This window comes from Neovison vison, chromosome 9 (assembly GCF_020171115.1).
Source record: "Neovison vison isolate M4711 chromosome 9, ASM_NN_V1, whole genome shotgun sequence".
In the NCBI taxonomy this organism is placed as follows: Eukaryota; Metazoa; Chordata; class Mammalia; order Carnivora; family Mustelidae; genus Neogale; species Neogale vison.
Window position 1 is genome coordinate 4,823,510 of NC_058099.1, and position 21,767 is coordinate 4,845,276.

General features: G+C 51.6%; 1 protein-coding gene across 11 annotated transcripts in view; it reads right to left on the minus strand.

The window, feature by feature from the left end:
- Nucleotides 1–20,990, minus strand: part of PRRC2B (proline rich coiled-coil 2B) — a 91,449-nt gene extending 70,459 nt beyond the window's left edge. For 9 of the 11 annotated variants that reach the window (XM_044264654.1, XM_044264653.1, XM_044264652.1 and 6 more), the window contains exon 1: nt 20,931–20,990. The gene's annotated coding sequence lies outside the window, so the exon portion shown is untranslated. Of the gene's footprint in view, nt 1–538; nt 555–20,930 lie in introns of those variants that run through there. The other 2 variants (XM_044264650.1, XM_044264651.1) reach the window with 2 other exon arrangements.
- Nucleotides 20,991–21,767: the final 777 nt, after the last annotated feature.

A 21,767-nucleotide genomic window follows, 5' to 3' on the forward strand; every position in this document is an offset into this window, starting at 1 on the left:
CACACGCGCCAGCACACGGGGCCACCTGCCTCCTGCTCCCTGCTCGCCCCTGTCCTTGTTTCCCAGTTCAAAAGAGTTCGGCAACGAGAGTCATCGATCACTGTTAACTAAATTCTTAACCAATTTGCTACTGGTTTAAGAAAATTATAAAAATGATTTTAAGGAAAGCTTCTAGAGGACTGCTGACAGGCCAAGCAGGGCCCGAGAGTCCCGGCAGCGACTGTGTGTATGCCCAAAGCCTTCCCGCAGGAATGACGTCACTGTAGAGGCTGGAAGCTGGGCTGGCAGAGGGAGGCCAGGCAGCAGGAAGGGTTGGTCTGAGCCTCGTGGAAAGCAACCCCCGCCACCCCCGGCCCCGCCAAGCCGGTGCCCTCGCAGATCCACTGCTATAAACACACCAGAGGGAGGAGGGACAGACGCTGGGTCTAGCACCTGCGAAGAGTGGCCTCTACGGGCCGCACACACTCAAGGCTGCCCCAAAGATTACGGAGGGGCTCTCGCAGACAGTGGCTCTCTCTACACACACAGAAGGAACTACCTGAGGCCAGGGGCCACCTCAGCCACCTCCGCCTGCGCGTCTCCACACGTGGAACAGAAAGTCTGCTTGAGCAGCTGCTGGAGGATGACAAATGCTGGTCACAAGGTGTGATACAAACACAGCCTGGCGGAGTACTCGCGGCATGGGGGGACTCCCCTGCCACCCTCCTCCTAGTGCTCAGTCTCCCTCTGCAGCCCCGGAGGCTTTGGGCTTCAAACCTTCTCAAGAGTCCTGGAGGGGAAAGCACAGAGTTCACGGCCCGTATGTGCAAGGAGGTGGCGACACACGAGCAGGCGCCCCAACCTGCCCTGTCTTCTGGGCCTTGCACCGCTCTGCAGCCACAGAAACAGACGCAGCACTCAACGTTTGACACAAAAAGACAACCACTGCGGACTGCCTCCCTCCCCCCGCACGGCAGCAGCAGCGCCCCGCAAGTGACAAACACACACGTGCCACGACTGAAACACATGCGGGCAAACATGACCGGTCTCTACCTGCACACACACACCCCTTCGTTCAATGCCATTTGATTCAAGAAACGCTATCTGGAACGCAGGGAGGTTCTAGTTAAAAACTTTATGAAAGACTACAGGCATTTATAGCTCACCCTTCTGAAAATCCCCTAAAATGAAAATAAACAACAAAGGGCACCCAAAGGTCAGGGTCAATTTGGGCTGACAAGGAAGAGACATGAGAGAAAACAGATCTTGCAGACCCAAGGATCCTACAAACAGGACTGCCAGGCTCTGGAGAGAGCTCGGGAGGCCCTGAGAGGTGGCGGGTACCTCCAAGGACCAGGAGGAGGAGACTTAAAGGTGGGCAGGCTTCATGAAAGAGCCCCACCCCCATGGGTAAATTAAGTAAGGTTAAGTCTAGACTTGAAAAGCCAGGATCCAAGGAGGTGTGGGCGAGGAAAAGAACTTAAAACAATACCACCACCACCAAACAAAAGAATAAGCTTGGAGAAAACCTGAGTGGCAAACCCTGAGCACCTGGGCCCCCTCTGCTGTCAGCCTCACTGCAGGGTAGCGGACCAACTTATTGTAAACATGTTCAGTCCTCTCTTCACGCCCCTGGCAAAGAGCAAGGAGTGGTCTCTTGAAACCCAACAGATACAAAAACCTGGGGCCCTCCCACCCACTCACCCTACAGGGAAGAGACCCCACTGACCCAGCCACTCAGGCCTCAGTCAGCTGTGTGTGCCCGAGACCACAGACATCCAAAAGGCCTCAGTGAAACGGCACAAACCAATACACAACAAACAAAAGTACCTGGAAGAAACAAACAATGCCAGGAACCAAAGATTAAAAAAAAAAAAAAAAAGGAAGTAATATAAAATGAGTATCCTCAGAATACTAAGAGAAGACACTACACTCATGCAACAGAAATAGAATTTTTTTCGTAAGGGACAATCAGAAAAAGTCCTAAGACGTATTAAACATATGATAAGCCCAAACCCACCACCTTACATTAATCATCAGACAAATCTCAACGGAGAGACATGCTAGAAAACACGGGGCCAGTACTCCTCAAAACTGTCCAGGTCATCAGAAACAAGGAAAATCCAGTAAGTATCAGTCTGGAGGAAACCAAGGAGTAAAGACAACTAAATGTGTGCTCTTGGAAAAGAAAAAAGAACGTAAGGTAAAAACCTAACAAAACCCGAATAAGGTACAGACTTCAGTGAACAACAACATATCAGTGTTGGTTAACTAGTTGGGACAAAGTATCATACTAACATCAGAACTTTGTAACATGGAGAAATTGGCAGTATGGCAGACAGAAACTAAAACTTTTCTGTAAATCCAAACTATTCTACATTTTTAAAAAAGATTTTACTTATTTATTTGACAGAGATCACAAGTAGGCAGAGAGGCAGGCGGGGAGAGGGTAGCAGGCTGCCCACTGAGCAGAGAGCCTGATCCCAGGACCCTGAGATCATGGCCTGAGCCAAAGGCAGAGGCTTAACCCACTGACCAATCCAGGCGCCCCCTATTCTACATTTTTTTAAATTTTAATTTCAACAGAAGAAATGAAAGATATAATTAAGGAAATCTCAGAACAAGTAGCAAGAAGATGAATGCTGGTCTTCCTCTCCCACCCCAAAACTAAAGGATGAACCCAGGGGTCCAAACTTAACTAGGAGTGTGGAAACAGGATTTCCTGGAGAAAAAGGCAAGAATTCATCAAATGAAAAAAACATGAGGGGTGCCTGGGTGGCTCAGTGGGTTAAAGCCTCTGCCTTTGGCTCAGGGTCTCGGGATCAAACCCCGCATCGGCTCTCTGCTCAGCAGGAAGCCTGCTTCCCCCCACACACACCCGCCTGCCTCTCTGCCTACTTGTGATCTCTGTCTGTCAAAAAAATAAATAAAATCTTAAAAAAAAAAAGAAAGAGGGGCGCCTGGGTGGCTCAGTGGGTTAAGCCGCTGCCTTCGGCTCAGGTCATGATCTCAGAGTCCTGGGATCGAGTCCCGCACCAGGCTCTCTGCTCAGCGAGGAGCCTGCTTCCTCCTCTCTCTCTGCCTGCCTCTCTGCCTGCTTGTGATCTCTCTCTGTCAAATAAATAAATAAAATCTTTAAAAAAAAATAAAATAAAAAATAAAAAAAAAAAAAGAAAGAAAGAAAAAACATGAAAAACCCCCAGGTTGAGTACCCAAGATTGCAAGTACCCATGTAATACTCAGAATAACAGATACCAAAAGATCAAAGTACATCGGGGATTAAGAGAAGAACCCCAAAGCTTATGAAAGTGCCCCACCCACCCATAAGGAAAAAAAAATCCCAGGAGGAACAACCAAATTGACAAAGAAGTCTTAAGAGCAACGACAAGGCACTTCTGTACTTCTCACCAACATCATTCCCCTCCCTGGAAAATGATTTTCAACCTAGCATCTAATACTCAGCTGACCAAGTCAAGTGTGGGGACAGAAAACGACACTTTCAGACTCACACAAGGGCTCAAAACGTACACCTCAGAAAGTTGTAGAGGAATATACTCTGACAAACGAGAGAGCGATCCAACACAGAGACAAATGTCACAGCAGCTAATTGTTCCTTCCTCCTTCCTGGAGGAAGTGATCTCCTCCTCATTCCCCAGCAACAGCGAGGGCTGCCCCACACCCAGCTGGGGTGGGGGGAGCGGGGAGAACCAGGCTCCCTCTAAGAGAAACCCGCTCCCTCTACGACCCCTCTGCTTAACAAGGCTCCTTGGTGACCCACCCAAACAACTAAGATACCTTGTCCTTAACGACAACATGGCAGACTGGACCAACCAACTGGAAACCTGCCCCCTGTGGACTTCCACATACCTAAGGCAATCACATCCTCATTGTTTAAGGCCGCTTAAGATAGCCACGGTTACTGATGCTCCAACTACCCAACTGAAACATGAGTGGGATCCACGAAACAAATGATCCAACAGAGGGACAAAGCCCCAGAGATGACAACCGAAGGAAGCCCAAGATGGCCGCTGCACAACAGGCAGGTCAGCACCCAACCCAATGAGAGCAGGACAGACGGTTCCAGGGGATAAACTCACAGATTACCACAGGTCGTTGGGCAATGACAAAATAGCATTTGCTGCATTTTACTGGAGCGTTTCTAAAAAGGAGAAGACAGAAGTTTCAATGTTGTTCAATTTATCAACTTACCTATTCTGGTAGTGCTTTCTGTGTCCCACTTAAGGACTTTGTCTTATCCAAGATCCTAAAGATATTCTATGTTTTCTTTTAGAAGATTTACTGTTTCATCTTTCACAGTTGGCTCTGTAATCCACATAAGCATGATTCTGGATATGATCTGAAGCATTAAGACTCATGGTCCCAGTGCCTTTTTGGAGAAGGCCACCTTCTCCCTTTGTCATGTGGTACCTGTGTCATAAACCGACTACTTCTGTGAAGTTTCTTTCAAAATCGTTGTTCCATTCTATCAGCCTATTGTCTATCCCTCTGATGACACGGGGCTGCCCTCACTGCCACAGCTTCTACGAAGCCCGCACGTCTCACACGACAGGTCTTGCAGCTCTGTTCTTCCTCAAGAATGTGTGGCTTATTTTTGGCTCTTCCTGATCAGAATCAGTTTGTCAATTTCCAAATGAAACAACAAAAGCAAAGCCTGCTGGGATCTTGACTGGAATTACATGGAAGCCAGAGTTTAAACTCAGGAGAACTAATATCTTTACAAGGTCACACTCACCAGGGCTGGTGAGTACGTGGGGCAAGGACAACTCTCACCCACTGCCAGGGGGCATGCCGATTGGTACAATCACTGGAAAACTGTCAGCTGTCTGCTGAAGCTGACCATATGCCGCCCCTGCAACCCAACCCTTCCATTCTAGGTATGAGCCCAACAGCAAGAGAACATCTACACATCCCGGGAGATGTGCACAAACGTCACCAGCAGCATCATGCAGAACGGCTCAGGACAGGAACTTACGCAAGCTGAAGGTCGGTCACCAGTAGAACCGGTCAATACTACATCCACACAACGGAACACCCTACAGCAACGAGAATGAATCAACTCACACACAAGGACATGGATGAAACTCGCAGATACAATGTTGAATGAAAGCAGCACACACAAGAAAGAAGCAGAGCAGAGATGCGGGCAGTCCATAACGAAAACACCAACAGGCACAAATCTATTATATACTGAGTTACCTCAAAATGAAAAAAAACGTAACTGTAAGAAGAAAACGCTGGGAAAAAAATCTCTATACCTTGGTGGATCCAGCCAACTCAAAATAGAGAAGATAACAGATGATCTCATTAAGGCAGATCAGCAAACATGTTCAAAAAGTGATGGGGGGGGGGTGCCTGGGTGGTTCAGTGGGTTGAGCCTCTGCCTTCAGGTCAGGTCATGATCTCAGGGTCCTGGGATCGAGCCCCGCATCGGGCTCTCTGCTCAGTGGGGAGCCTGCTCCCCCCCCCCCCGCCTTCCTGCCTTTCTGCCAACTTGTGATCTCTCTCTCCGCCAAATAAATAAATAATCTTAAAAAAAAAAAAGAGTGACCAAGGGCGCCCAGCGGCTCAGTCAGCAAAGCATGTGACTCTTGATCTCTGGCTTGTGAGTTCGAGCCCTGCACTAGAGTAGAGATAACTTAAAAATAAAATCTTTACCCTAGAAAAAGTGACTACATATGAAACTTCAAGGAAAAACCCAAAATATGAAAAGCAAAAAAATCTCTGACCACAGTGCAATAAAACAAGACATAATGAAAGCAGAAGTACAAAATAATCCCATCGGTTGGAAACCTTAAAACTCTCTTAAAATTTTTTTTGAATCAAAAGGAAATTCAAAATCATCGCTGCAGAATACCTAGAAAAGCACAGATGGAGAAAAGAACACTAAACATCAAAACTTTTAAAGTAGATAAATTCGTACTTAGAAGACATTTAGTAATCTAAAAACCTTAAATTTCTAACAGAAAATAAAATTAAGCATCCAATTCTAGAAGTTGGAAAAAAGACATGATGGAGGCGCCTGGATGGCTCAGTGGGTTAAGCATCTGACCTTGGTTTCGGCTCAGGTCCTGATCTCAGGATTGTGGGATTAAGCCCCCTGTACAACTCCCCACTGACAGGGGAGCCTGCTTGGGATTCTCTCTCTCTCTCTGCCCCCACCCCCACTCTCCCTAAAGAAGAAAAAAAGACATGACTTAATGCTGAGGGATGCAGAGACAATCAATGAGGAGCAAGCCAAAAGTAATTCAATGAATAAAATGGAATTAAAAATAGTTCTTTGAGGGCCACCTCTGCCTTCGGCTCAGGTCACGAGCTCAGGGTCCTGAGACTGAGCCCCACATCCAGCTCTCTGCTCGGCAGGGAGCCTGCTTCCCTTCCTCTCTCTCTGCCTGCCTCTCTGCCTACTTGTGATCTCTGTCCGTCAAATAAATAAATAAAATCTTTTTTAAAAAAATAGTTCTTTGAACCAAGAAATAAAACAGATAAACCACCAAGAAAAAACCACCACGGACGCCTGGGTGGCTCCGTTTGCCTTTGGCTCAGGTCACGATCCCACAGTCCTGGGATCAAGGCCCAAGTTGGGCGCGCTGCTCTGCAGTGACCTGCTTCTCCCTCTCCCTGCTGCTCTCCCTGCTTGTGCTCTCTGTCAAATGAAAAGAAAACGGTACGTGCACCTCATTTTACAGACAAGACGCTAAGTCTGAGAGGTTGCAAGATTGGCCCACGGTCCCTACGGACAAGTCAGGACACTGGAACACACCTGAGCTCAAACCCAGGTCAGCCTGACATCCAAGTTGGCTCCAAAACACAGGCACTCAGTGGGCCCCCGAGAATGACCACGGGGCCACCAGGATACGATGCCCACAGTACTCCCAGGCTCTGCCAGTACTCCCGGCGCCGTGGGGAGGGTGCGGGTTAAGGGTGTGCTGGAATGGGGTCTGGGCAGGCACTGCATCGGGGAGGGACTCCAACAGAGGTCCCAGAGCCCCAGAAGGTGTGGCAGCCCCAAGCTCCTCATCCACAGGGGTCTGTCTTGAAGCTCCAAGCCACAGTACCTGCCGGACAGTTTCAGTGACCCTTGTCATTACTCCTGACCAACTTAAACTGTTATGGCTCCTTTCTTCATGGGCCAGGGGGTCAGTCCCTACATACCTAGCTCACGGGCGTGGGCCGAAGCCTGCAGAGGACTCTTGACTAGAAATCCACTGCAGTCTGGGAAGAGTTCCTGGCCTAACTCCTCTTTTGAAAATGCGGTTAATTTAACAACAAGAAAAGACAATTTCAATTTACAGCTGGAGGTGGACAGTTGGAGCGATGTGCCACACACAGGCCTCTCTCTCCCAGGGTCAGAACTTACCAGGGACCTGGCAAATAAAACACACACACACACACACCTGTACTGGATTCCTCCTTCCTTTTTCCACCTCCAGAGAGCGGTGAATCAGCAAGTGAGCAGCTCTCGGCAAATGCCACTAAAATCTACGTTCTTTCTGGTACAGTCTGATTTGGCAGAGAACAGAAACTGGAGATTGTATTTGTATTGGATTGTTCTTTCTAACCAGATCAACAAAGCAGTTTCCGAGGGCCACCGAGAGATGAGCAGACACACGTGACTGACTCGGGTAGAGTCCTCTGAGCCACCAGGGCCCCAACACCAGCAGCCAGGGCACTCAGGAGGAGGCTGAGCAAAACACAGAGCCTGGGAGAAGCACTTGCCACAGAAGAGCCAAAAATGCACCGACTGCCCGGTCCAGGGACCGCTCTCCACGAGCATGTATGTCGTTCACATCCACACGGGTGACCTTTGTGAGCGGTTCTCTGCAACCATTAGATGTCACAAACACACATTCGGCCTAATCAATGCAAATAATGCTAAAGGATGCAAGAAGAGCCGCTCCAGCTCAAAAGCTAATCCCCACTAGCCTGGGGGACACCCTTCATAGCCTCGGCCCTCAGCTCACACGAACCCAGCAGCAGCTCCCGGTCAAGTTATGCTCTACCGACGGGGAAGTTCCCCCGTGTGCGGCAGCTCACCTTCTTCTCTGAGCACACCCTGGTCATCTAAGAAAATAATATACCAATCCTCCTCATCCTTTTGAAGGCCTACATTTAGTATTTCCCTGTGTAACTGTGCCACATTTACCCACTGCCCTACGGAGAGATGTAGGAATTACCGCCAACTGTGGGCACCTGGGGGGCTCAGTCCGTTAAGGCCGTGACTTGGATTCAGGTCGTGATCTCAGGGTCCTGGGGAGCTCAGCGGGGAGGCTGCTTGTCTGGCTCTGTCTACCCCTCCCCCTGCTTGTGTCCCCCACCTTCAAATAAATAAACAAAATCTTAAAAGGAAAAGAAAGGAAACGTTATTTCCAATTGTGTACTATGACAAACAATGCTACAACCCAATTCCCAGTACGTGTTCGTAGACACACCTGGGCCAGTATCTGTGGACTGTCTGACATTTCTACGAAGCATATTTCTTGTTTGGGCCCAAGGAACTGAAAGGCTGGAAGGAGACCCCAGACCCTCCCCCAGGTGAAGGGCAAAAGGCAAAAACGCCCTCCAACAGCCACTCACAACAAAACAAAGGCCCCGTCTTCCAGCCTAGGGCTCCACGGGGAGGAGGCAGAAAAGAGGCCACAGGGACTTCCTGACAAGCCCCAAAGGAGACTCCCGGGCAACAAGGCGTTGCACCTGGAGGGCAAGGCACCCTTTAATCAGAGGGAGGAAGCAGCCCCGCAGGTGCACCAGGCCTGCGGGGTCGCTGCCACTGCCACCACCACCACCGCATGGAGGACCGTCCTCACCACTGCAGAAGGGGCAGTCCTATTTTCCCGGTGTGGAGGCCACAGGTGAAGGAGGAATGGGCTGAGGTCACTCTGTCCTCTGCCGTCAAGCCCCTCCTGTCACATATACCGAGCCCCGGGCACTGGGGTGTCTGCTCACAGAGATGGCTCAGAAACAACGCAGGCCCCAGAAATCCACCTTTCCTTTTTTTTTTTTTTTTTTTTTTTAAAGATTTTATTTATTTATTTGAGAGAGACAGTGAGAGAGAGCATGAGCGAGGAGAAGGTCAGAGAGCAAAGCAGACTCCCCATGGAGCTGGGAGCCTGATGTGGGACTCGATCCCGGGACTCCAGGTTCACGCCCTGAGCCGAAGGCAGTCGTCCAACCAACTGCGCCACCCAGGCGTCCCGACCTTTTCTTTGATGAAAGTAAATTAACTCACCCACACGCGCTGAAGGCAGGGGGCCTAAAAGGACGGAGTTGGTTTAAACGATCTCCAGGGAGCCCAAAGAATCAGACCCCGGAACCCACATGCTATTCATTCCGGAGCCTCCAATGCTACAGGAGCCCAGGAAGATTACCGTCACTGGGCCACCAATGTGCGAAGTAACAAAAAGGAACAACCCGAAAATAAGGGACCAGTGTTCCCAGGGGCTTTCGCCGGTGCGCCTGTGCCTGGAGCACAGGTGGAAACACACCAAGGTTATTCACTTGTTATTCGTACCGAGTCTTGCAGCAAGGTGACCAGCCCTGCTAGAACTCTCTTCTCACGATCCTGCCGCCCCCTCGCCACCCAACCGTCTCCCCCACCAGTCCGCACACACCACACTGTGCCACTCCCTACCCCAGACAGGTTCCCGTCCCAGAGTGCACGGCCTACTCTGCCCCCCACTACCAGGACGACACCAAACCCTATGACCAGAAGACCCCGGGCAGGGCTGTGTGTGACGGTTACAGCTGCTCTTTGCCGCCACCAATGGCGACCCCGCCGCATCCTGACTCATCCAGAGTGGCAAAGAACGAGGTGACGGCCTTTTTTATTCCTTAAGAGAACAAGAAAGGACCCAGTGACAATGCTGGGGAACCATATGTAAAGTAAAATGTCTTTTAATTGTCTTTACTGACATTAAGATATACCGATAAGAGCTCCTGGTGGTCCAGTCAGTTAAGTGCCCGACTTCACCGACTCTGGATTTCGGCTCAGGTCATGATCTAGGGATGGTGATCGAGCCCTGCCTGAGCAAGCCCTGTGTCTGGCTCTGTGCTGAGTGGAACCTGCTTAAGATTCTTCTCTCTCCCTCTGCTGCTCCTCACCCCACCCTCCCTCTCCCCGCCCCCCCCAGGAAAAAAAAAATGTGCCTATAAAATTCCTGTCTCCTGTTTTCCAGCGGTCACTTAAAATTCATATGCAGAGTTAAAGCGTTCCCATTAGTGGAAAACAAAACTGTTCTCAAGACAGCAGTGATCTCTTGATCTGAAAAAGGGACAGAAGACAGGATGAAATGACTCATTTTCTACTTTGTGCACTTCTCGAATGTTTGGGTTTTTTTTAACAAGCCTGTATGGTTACCGACACATTGTTTTTAAGGTCTGGGTAAACTGAGCAACACAGAATCAACGTTCTGCTTTGTTTCTGAGCTGAGCAGGGGCCACAGTCACAGCAAACACTCTAAGACAGATTTCATCCCATCTGGCAGGAAACAGAGGCTCAAAGGCTGTACCCTGCTTGTTGAAGCCCCTACCGCAAGCAGATACGAGGGACAGAAACAAACACTCCCGTCTGCCCGATGCCCAGTCGGGGGGAGCCAGGGTCATAGCTGGCACGCTGCAGAGCCTGCCTCGCACCCATCAACTACCTGAACACACTCATCTTTACTCCTCAAGGTATTTACCCAAAATTCTCCAGGAATAGCAGGGACTCAGCACAGGGCGGCAGCAAGTAACCCAACACCCCAGCAAGGTGGTATTTACCTCGGACAGAGAGAAGGACCGCAGAGTGCTCTGATGCACCTGCCCCTCGGGGAGACCCCTGGTCAAGGGGTCTGAGCTCCTGGAGGTGATGGCAGGGGCCCTTTGATTTGGGTCTCAGTTTTCTGCATGTAGCACAGGGCCCAGCACACTATTAGAAACACTAACATCTAGTCAACAAATGAGCCCCAAGTGTATACGCCAGCCTACCCCAAACCCCTAGGCCTCGGCTGGTGCTGCATCCAGGAACCATTAATAGCTACTGTTTACTGCGAGCCTGCTTGCCTAGTGCCAGGTACCTTAGAAACACTTTGGCGAGCGACCTGCTGAAGGCTTCGCCCCATCCAGGAGGAAGGCGTTACTGCCGTATTTTGCAGACAAGGAGAACAGGGACTCTGAAAGATAAAACCACCTTGAATCACCCAGCTCACCTGGGTTCAACCAGGAAGAAGGCAGTGGACCTCAACGCCAAGGGGTACTCCCCGCTCAGGAAAGGAGCAGGAGGGAGCCAGGCACGCCCCCCTCTGCCGGTGACTTCTCCCAGGTCAAGCTAGGGACGCCGACCTTCCAGGGCCAGAGGCGCCATCCCAAACTGCACCCCCCACCCCGGGCACTTTCTCTCACCAAAGCACAAATCCTTCCCCACCTGGCCTGACGAAATATCATCCGGCATCTCCAGGGGTTTCATCTCTGGGGTCACTTCACCCAGGAAGCATGATTTCCTGGAAGAGCCAGATGGGGAAAGACAGGGCCGAGAGGCCAAGGAGTAGAGCGGGCTGAGTGGCTGAGCAGACGTGCACCACAGCCGTGATCAGGAAACGCAGCAGAGGGTTGGCCTCCAGGTTAGTCCGACACAGCGAGAAATACTAACAGCAAAAAACCACCAAGGGCTGCAAAATGGGAGCCTCAGAAACCTCCAGAGAGGCTAGGCTCCGGTGTGTAAAGGCTGGAAGAAAACATCTGCGCGAACAGGCTACCTGTGCCTCTCCTCGCAACCCCTCCTGGCCCTCCCCCAGGGAGAGCACCTCCTGCCACGGCCAACTCTCCGAGCCTCCAGACCACGGTAAATGTCGCTCCCAAAACAAAACCCAGGATCCTACCTGGACTGCGGCAAGCCTGAAACACTAAGTGCCTTTGATCTGGGAAATAAGCTCATCCAAAATGATGCGTAAAGGCCACTCGTTCAGTGACGTCCACGGTCCAGAAACACTCACTCTCATATACTATTGTTTATAAACAGACGCAGTTTTCTGAAGTTATTCAGCAGAACTCTTACCAAAATGCCATCCAAGTGGAAGAGTCCACGCCGCAGAAACCCTCACACGCTATTTTACACAAATTATATGTTCCTCAAGAAAAATCTGACAGAATTTTACCAAAATTGTGTAACATCCAAAAATTAGAAATCGCCCAGATGTCCATCAATAGGAAAGAGGTTAAATCAAGTATATGCACAAAGCACTCTCTGCAACTGCTAACCAGATGACGTAATCCGTCGGAGAGACCGTCGCGGAGCACACGGCACTTTATTACTTGCAAAGGGAAGCATGCTTTAAGAATATAAATGTGTGTGTGGGATAATGTGCACCATTTTTCTTTTCTGGAAGGAATGGCAAGAAACTTCTCATAGCGCTTTCTCTGCAGAGAGACTGAAAAAGAGCCCTTATACCTTTTAATACAGCTTAAATTTTCTAACTACCTTTTTTTAAGATTTTTTTTTTTTACTTATTTATTTGATAGAGAGAGCACAAGTAGGCAGAGAGGCAGGCGGGGGGGTGGGGGAGCAGGCTCCCCGCCGAGCAGAGAGCCTGATGCGGGGCTCGATCCCAAGACCCCGAGATCATGACCCGAGCCGAAGGCAGAGGCTTTAACGAACTGAGCCACCCAGGCGCCTCATCTACCTTTTTATTTAAAAAAAAAAAAAAAAATTCTATTTATTTATTTGATGGAGAGAGGCAGTGAAGAGAGGGAACACATGAAGAAGGGATCTGGAGAGGGAGAAGCAGGCTCTCTGCTGAGCAGAAAGCCCTTCAGAGCCCAATGCGGGGCTCAATCCCAGGATGCTGGATCATGACCTGAGCTGAAGGCAGACGCTTAACAACTGAGCCACCCGGGCGCCCCCTCTACCTTTTTAAAAAAGTAAACTGGAAATATCTAGGCCATGGAATTATAAATTATTTTGGGGTTCTTTTCTTCATACACTTGTAGATTTTTTTAAACTTAATAAATATTATTTTTAAAAAACACTGAAAGTGTGATAGATCTGTATATATTAATCCAAAAAAACTCTCTTGACACGTTTAAAAATGCATGTGGTGGCACAAGAAAAGCAGTATGATCCCATCTCTGTGTTCTAGAAGCCTACCTACAAAGGGCCGCATTTACACGCGCATCTAGAGTCTGGGAGTTTAAACACGCCCAACTATAAACAGTACTTACTGCCTGGGAAGCTGGAGGAAAGAGCTTTCATTTTTTTCTCCATACACTTGTTTTTTTTCTTGTTTTTAATGAGTATGTACACTTTTGCAATTAATTTTATATCAGAAGAAAATCCCACTTTCTGCTTGAGGACAAGGTCTCCACTGTCCCCAGCGACTCATGAACACTCAGCCCATTCACCCTCACGGCAGGTCAGCCAGGCGGCAGGGACAGGCCCCCCTCCCAGACAGGCGTGCGTTTCCATGCGGCCCAGGACAGAGCAGATCTTGAAGCTCTGCACTGTGTGTAAACAACACCTGCCGAAAAAAGCTCCAGGAGACACAAAGGAGCCCTGGAGAGAGCGGCTGGGATGACCTCCTTTTTCCAGTTGGTCCTGCAGAAATGCATGCCATCATTCTACACAAGGATGCCATCTCCAAGGGGATCTCCAAGGTCAGTGGGAGAGTCACCTCCGGCTTCCCAGGGCCCGAGTCCTACCTGCCCTCCCCCAGGCTGGTGACCAGCCACGGTGGAGTACTCACACAACAGGTTCCCATCCAAAGGGCTCCAGCGCTCTGGAAAGCAAGCTGACCCACAGGCTTTCTACTGCAGCCCACACAATTCTGATTTCAACTTAGAAACACACTTTTAATACTCCATGGCTTGGCATACTGTTTTCAATGGATACTTCTTTCTTTCTTTTTGTAAGATTTTGTTTTTTAAGCATCTTTACACCCAACGAGGGGCTCAAACTCACAACCCTGAGATCAAGAGTCACATGCTCCACTGACTGAGCCAGCCAGGTGCTGACTTCAAGTCTGTTACATGTTCCAGGACCTTCCCTCGCCTACCCAGGCTGAGTGGCCCTGACTCCTCCGCGCACTTCCACGAGAGCCTCCTCACAGCTCCGCCGCCCCTTCTGCACGTGGGCACCCTCCCTGCCAGACACCGAGAACGGCGAGCCCCAGGAAGCAACAGAATTCTGCTTCGTGGCCCACGCTCCCTCTCTCACTCCACTGGGGAAAACGTCAGTCAATAAACAAGGGCAAGAGGGCATTTATAATTTGTCATCTAGGGGCGCCCGGGTGGCTCAGTTGGTTAAGCCTCTGCCTTCAGCTCAGGTCATGATCCCAGGGTCCTGGAATCAAGCCCCACATTGGGCTCTCTGCTCAGCGGGGAGCCTGCTTCCCCCTCTCTCTCTGCCTGCCTCTCTGCCTACTTGTGATCTGTCAAATAGATAAACAAAATCTTTAAAAAAAAAAAGTTAGTTGTCCTCTACTGACAGAAGACCGGATAAACACACGGTGATATATGGAATGGGATGTGGAGTATTATTCAGTCATGAAAAGGAATGGAGTCCTAACACCTACTACAGCACGGATGAACTTTGAAAACAGCATGTGAAAAAAGCCAAACACAAGAGGGCAAACGCTGTAGGATTCCACTGAGAGAGAGAGAGAGAGAGAGAAAGGAGACAGTGGTTGCCAGGGGCTGAGGGAAGGGGAATGAGGGATCCGTGTTCGACGGGTACAGGTTCAGTTTGGGAAGGTGATCAAGTTCTGGAGACGGGCGGCGGTTGCACCACACTGGGAATGCACGTGAGGGCACTGAACTGGTACTCTTAAAAAACAGTTAAAATGATGAACCTTAGAGAGGCCCAGGCGGCTCAGTCCATTAGCCGTCTGCCTTCAGCTCAGGTCCTGATCCCAGGGTTCTGGGATGGAGCCCGTGTCAGGCTCCCGCCTCAGTGAGGAGCCTGCTTCTCCCTCTGCCCCTGTTCCCCCTGCTTGTGCATGTACGTGCTCCCTCTCTGACAAATAAATAAATAAACCTTTGGGGAAAAATGATAAACCTATGTATACTCTACTACAAAATATTGTTTTAAACAAGCGTATTTAAAATTGTGAAAAGGGGCACTTAGGTGGCTCAGCTGGTTGAGCATCCGACTCGCTTTCAGCTCAGGTCATGATCTTGGGGTTGTGAGATCGAGCCCCATGACGGGCTTGACGCAGGCAGAGTCTACTTCAGATTCTCTCTTCCTCTCCTTCCCACTCACTCTCTACCACTCTCTCAAATAAATAAAAGCTGTGAAAAGAACTACAAAGAAAAGCAACAGAGGTGAGGAAAGAATCATGGGAGCGTGATGACAAAGTCACACTGAGACGCTCCCAAAGGCCTCTTTAAGGAGGTGCTGCCTTCTAGGGGCGCCTGGGTGGCTCAGTGGGTTAAAGCCTCTGCCTTTGGCTCAGGTCATGATCCCAGGGTCCTGGGATCGAGCCCCGCATCGGGCTCTCTGCTCAGCGGGGAGCCCACTTCTCCTTCTCTCTCTGCCTGCCTCTCTGCCTACTTGTGATCTGTGTCTGTCATATAAATAAATAAAATCTTTAAAAAAAAAAAAGGAGGTGCTGCCTTCTCCCCACTGGACCATGAGCTCCCAAGGAACCTAAGTGTGGCACTCACATCTTTGTGTCCCCAGAACAGCAAACGTTTAAGTCAAGACACTTGCTCAGACTCATCCGGGTAAATGGAATAAAACTTCAGGGTTCACTCAGCAGGGGGCTTAGCTAGGACTGAGACAGCCTGGACTGAGATACTCAGAACTTAGTGGCCCAGGAAGGAATCCACCCTGGAGACAAAGCTGGAGTCAAAAGTGACAAGGGCCAAGACACCTGGGTGGCTCAGTTGGTTGGATGACTGCTTTCGGCTCGGGTCATGATCCCGCAGTCCCGGGATCAAGTCCCACATCCCCCAGCTCCGAGGGGAGTCTGCTTCTCCCTTTGACCTTCTCCTCACTCACGCTCTCTCTCACTGCCTCTCTCTCAAATAAATAGAATCTTTAAAAAAAAAAAAAAAAAAGTGACAAGGGCCGAAGGTGAAAACCCGCTGTGTACCAAAAAGGACTGAAGGAGCCTGCATTCTTCCTGTTCTGCAAATGCCCCTCATGGAAAATAATCAGCAATGCACCCCAAGATGTACGTGCCAGGATGCGCCCTAAAAATCCGTTTACAAGAAGTGAGTAACAACAGTTCAAATGTCTAACAAAAGAGGATTCAATAAATCATGGCATATCCATATAAAGCAATTACACAACTGTTAAAATATATTTTGGGGGCTCCCGGCTGGCTCAGGGGGTACAGCATGCGACCCTTGATCTCGGAGGTCATGAGTTCAAGTCCCATGTCGGGCGGAGAGCTTACTTAAAAGTAACAGTATTAGGATAATACCCTATGATGTTAAGAACTATAAACTGTGAGTGGCATATACAGTAGTTTACTGATTCTGAAAAAACAAACACACACTTAAAGGAAATACACCGGCCTTTACGGCGGTTCTCTCTGGATAGTGAGGTCACAGGTGATTTGTATTTGTATTTTTATCTTTATTCTTTTCACTATTTTTCAATTTCCTTCCCAGTAAAAATGTCACTTTTACGAATAGGGAAAAACATTTTTAACAGGCCTTGCGCAGTGTCCGGCAAAGACCACATGCTCCAGGGGCACCTGCTGCAGGACAAGGACTTCGAAAATCAAGAAATCGCTGCTTTTGCAACACCACGAAGAGGAAAAGGCCAATGGTTCTCTCGGAGGAGGAGGAAAGGATACAGAGCACAGCTACAAAACCAGCTGCAGAGGTGGGAGCGGAAGGAAGTACTCTCAGGGAGACCGTGAAAGACCACCAGCAAGTTAAGATCAAGATCGACCTCATTCTGCCCCCCACCCCTGCCCCTCCCTCTGCAGGCAGCCCAGGTCGCTGCATCTTTTGGGCGCAACCCAGCCGTGGCTGACAGTCAACAAGTATAGGGAACGACAAGGCTCAACCAAGACTCCCGCTCAGTCACACACAGCCTCCCTCTGGGTGCAGAGGTTCCCCGCAGGCCTGCCACAGAGACAAACAATGACCTGTACCACTGCCAGCGGAGCTGGGGGTTTGGAGCTCCCAGGTGAGGAGGCCTGGTCCAAATGGCACCTTTAAAACCTAAAAGCTTGTCATAACCAATTTTATTTCATCAGAAATCTCACCATCTTTCTCCTCTGTCTCTCTCTCTCTCCCCTGAGCACCACAGGCGATCCCTTTCTTTGTCCAAATGACAGACCAAAGGTTCTTAAGGTTATACAAGACCCAGAAAAAATGGGACTTTCTTAAGAAAGAAATTGAGTCATGACTTGAAAAGCAGACAGTCTAGTTAGGCCTGACCAAGATATGAAATTCAGAGCATAAAGCCCAACAGATTTCTGCTGGAAATTTTATATTTCAAGGGGAAGAAACTGCTTTAAAAATCCATGTAGACAGATCCTATCTGATATCTGCCAAACCACAACAAGATACAAATGCCTGACGGTAGAGAAGCCTCATTATCAAATTTAAAAATACACCGCACTAGCCCACCTGGCCTCTTCTGGTTTGAAACAGAAACCAACATAGAAATGATCAATCTTAAATGGTAGAATAATGAGACATATAACCAGCATACAGCCATTAGCAACATGAGTCAGTACTTTGTGCAAGCTTTAAAAAAAAAAAAAAAAAAGCTTTAAAGTACAATAAAATAATCATTTGCAAAAAAAAGAGAACTGAAATTTAAAAGTGGATGGGGGATGGTGAACAGGCCTAACAAAAATCCCTTGGCCAGGCCAGGCCAGGCAAGCAGACCGTGCTGGAACTAGTTCTGACTTGCCATTCCTGAAATTCCACTCTCCCAGGGTTTTCTGGCTCTCCCTTCCCCAGGCTCTTTACCCATCTGGGCTCCAAGGAGACTGGAGAGGACCCAGGCCACTGTAAGCAACAGCCTCTTCCCCACCCCCGCCAAGACACCCCAACCCGCGGCGAGCTGAAATAAAGCCCCTCCATGCAGCCATTGAAAACTGAAAATTCACAGGTAAACCAAAAGATTGCTGGGAAGGGCAGGGTATTCATCTCCTTCCCTAACAAACCAGCTAAAAAACAGTCCAGAGCCAGACCTGGCCAAAATGAAATCAGATAGAAAAAAAGGGCCAAGAGGCAGGAAGCTGGGAACACTGACAGGGTGACATGAAGCTGGGAACACTGACAGGGTGACATGGCCCCGCTAAGATGTCTCAGTTCCACAGCCAGTGGGCCTGGAGGAGGTTCCGAGGAGGTTTTAAGAAAACACAACAAAACCAAGATGGTTGTGGGAATGTCAAAATGCACCAAAACAAATGCCCAGCAGACTACAGAATCACTCAGCCCAAGAGACGATCTCCAGGGACATTTACAAACAAGCTACAGGTTTGGCCTGGGTCGCAGCCCTCACCTGTCACCAAGACTGGGGTCAATTTCCCCTGTGTTAGCCTCAGTCCCTGCTATGCTCACCAATAAACACCGCGAGCGGCCTAGCTGTTCTAGGCCAGTCTAGTGCTTCCAGGCATTAAGTAGTAGTCGTAATAGAAAAATATCAGCTAGGGGGGCACCTGGAAGGCTCAGGGGGTTAAAGCCTCTGCCTTCAGTTCAGGTCATGACCCCAGGGTCCTGGGATGGAGACCCACATTGGGCTCTCTGCTCAGCGGGGAGCCTGCTTCCCACCACCACCACCCCCCCACCGCCTGCCTCTCATTTGTGATCTGTCTGTCAAATAAATAAATAACATCTTAAAAAGAAAAATCACCGAGGGATAGAATTTGAGGGTGGGGAAGTCACAGGGCCATCAGCCAGAGGAACGGGAGAAAAAGATCAGGACTGGAGCAAGGACCAGAAAACTCGGCAATCAACAAAAACAACATACATTTTCATCACCCTCCTATGGACAGAAGCAGTTTGCCACAAACAGAAAGTGAGGCTCACAAGAGCCCCAACAGATACCCAAGTCAAGGCATTAATTATTCCCATTTTACAGACAGATGGAGGAGTTGCGGCTCAGGGACTTGCATAAGGTAACCCAATAAGGAGCAGAATCCAGGCTCCAAGAGACACCTGCCCGAACAAGCACAGGCTCCCCAGGTGATTATTTGCCATTCCCAAAGGAAAGCAGTCATCCTCAAAAGGCAGGAGTCCCCAGCCTCTGCTTGTTGTTCTCAGTATCTCCCACTGTTCTAGAACTGCCTTCAACCAAGCTGCAGACCTGCCTTTAGAAGGGACAGGCACCCCTAGACCCAAGGACGGTAACATTACCACACAAGCCAGTTCCTGGGGGGCTCCAAAGAGCACGGTCTCCCGTCCTTGTCTCTCCACAGTGGCCCAGCACTGAATGAACAAGGGCCCAGAGAGAGATGTTCCATGGGCTGAGTGTCTCAGCCCCAGCACCTGTGGCATCCACCAGCTGGATCGGGTCAGCCCTATGGGTGGCAACGCAGCGGCTGGATTCCATCCCAGGGGGTTGATGGCAGGTACAGAAACAGCAGCAGGAGAAACAACTATTAACCACTAACTGTGTGCCAGGCTCTTCTAGCTCTTTCACCATCACCCTAAACCTACAAGGCGGAGAATGCACTATTTATGCCAGCGAAGGCTCTCTGGACCCTAGATTTCTCTGGCAGAAGCAGGATTTGCACCCCAAAGCCTGGGCCTCCCAGTCCCTCACACCACACAGCACTGTACACAGGGCCGGAAGGCTGCAGATGGAAACCACGCTAGGACTTCAAACGGATGGTTCCCAAAACCAAACTGGAAAATGTATAAAGCCACATAAAATGCACACACGATCTTAAGGGGCGGGGGGCAGATCTCAGGGCTACTTTAACAATCGTGGAAACCAAAGGCTTCTGAAGGTTTCTCCCTGGCAGCCATTTAGCAAATGACACAGTCTTGAGAGCCTCCCCAGCCCCCGTTCTCCCCACTTCCTCCAAGCTAACCATCCCCTGGAAAAACACCTCCTCTTCTTGCCTCAAGGTGGGCTCGGACCTCCCACGATATTTAGAAAGCGAGGGAGAAAAGAGAAAGCCACCTTCCAATTTTGTATAGGCAAATTCACTCCAGAGGCCCACGATTGCAATAGTGCTGTTTCTGACTTAGGAGAAGGGACAAAAACGAAAAAAGAAGGGAAGGAGGAAAAAAAAACAAAAACAAAAACAACAAAACCCCATCTGGCAGGCCCCGAGCAGCGACATCCTGTTTATTATTAAACATTCTCAGGAACAGAGCATTAAGTATTTCGAAAATAATCCTGCCGCTCGCACACGGAAACCGCGGCCGTCGGCGGCTCCGAGCCCCCTGCCCCCGAACGCCGAGTCCGCGGGCCCGGGGGGGGGGGGGGGGGCGCCGCGCCCCCCATCCCCCCCAGCCCTGCGGCCGTGGGGGGTGCCCCGACCCCGGGATTCCCGCTCCGGGTGGTGCCCGGGCACGTCTGCCCGAGAGAGGAGAGGGGGCGGGGGGCGCGGGGAGGCCGCCCCGGCCACTTCCAGAGCAGCGGGGCGCTCGGGACCGCCGGCCTGGACGCTCGGGAGGCGGCCCCCGGGACGCGGCGGCCCCCGCAGCCCCGCACCCTCGGCCCCGCCGCCCGCCCAGGCCGCGCGGCGCCGCACAACAATGGCGAGCCCGGGCCCGGCCAGCCCGCCGCCGCCTCCCCCCTCCGGCCGTCCCCCGCCCGCCCCCGCGGCCCCGGCCCTCACCCCGGCCGGCGGGCCCCCGGCGGCGGCGGCGCGGCGCTCGCGCACGGAGGGCGGCCGGGCCCGGGCTCGCCGCTGTCAGTCAGCCGCCGCCGAGACAAAGCCCGGCCGGGCCGCGCCGCCGCGCCGCCTCCATCTTAGCGCCCGACCGCCGCCCCGGCCCCGGCCCGCCCCGCGCCGCCCCGCGCCGCCCCGGCCCACCTGGTCTGGTTCTGCGGGCGCGACTGGGCCGGGCGATGGCGGTCGGGCGGCGGTCGGGCGCGGAGGCGGCGGGATGGCGGCGGATTGCGAGGCGGCGGCGCGGCTGCTCGCTCGCTCGCTCGCTCGCTCCCTCCCTCCCTCCCGGGCTCGCTCGTCGCTCGCTCGCTCGCTGGAGCCTCGGAGCCTGTGTCTTGCCGCTCGCCTCCCTCTCGCGCTCGGCTCCCCGCCCCCCGCCTGCCGCCGCCCCCGCCTCCTCCGGCCTCCGCCTCCCGCCGCCGCCCGCAGCCGCGCCTCGGCCCGCGCAGCGCCCCCTGCCGCGCCGCCCGGCCTGAGGGGGGCTAGGGGCCCCGGGAGGGGAGGGGCCGGGCAGCGGGCGGGGGGGGAGGGGGAGGGATCCCGGGGAGGCGGGGGGGAAGGGCACGGGAGAAGGAGCGGTGGGGGGTGCGGGGGTCCCGGCCCGGGAGGGGCGGGGCCGGACAGCGCGTGGGTGGGGGGAGGCACGGGAGAAGTGGGGGCTGGGGTCCTGGGGAGACGTGGGGGGAGGGGCACGGGAGAAGGAGGGGCTGGGATCCCGGGAGGGGCGGGGCCGGGCACGGGAGAAGTGGGGGATGGGGTCCAGGGGAGGCGAGAGGGTGGGGAGAGGCACTGGAGAAAGGGGGCTGAGGTCGCAGGGAGATGCAAGGGAAAAGGTACGAGAGAAGGGGGACTGGCGTACCGGGGAGGGGAAGAGGCCTGAGGGGGAAGGGTAAAGGCCGAATTGGGGCTGGGGAGACTAGGGGAGGGAGCCGGGAGAAGGGGGTCTGGGAAGCTGGTGGAACTTGGGACTGGGGCCCGGAG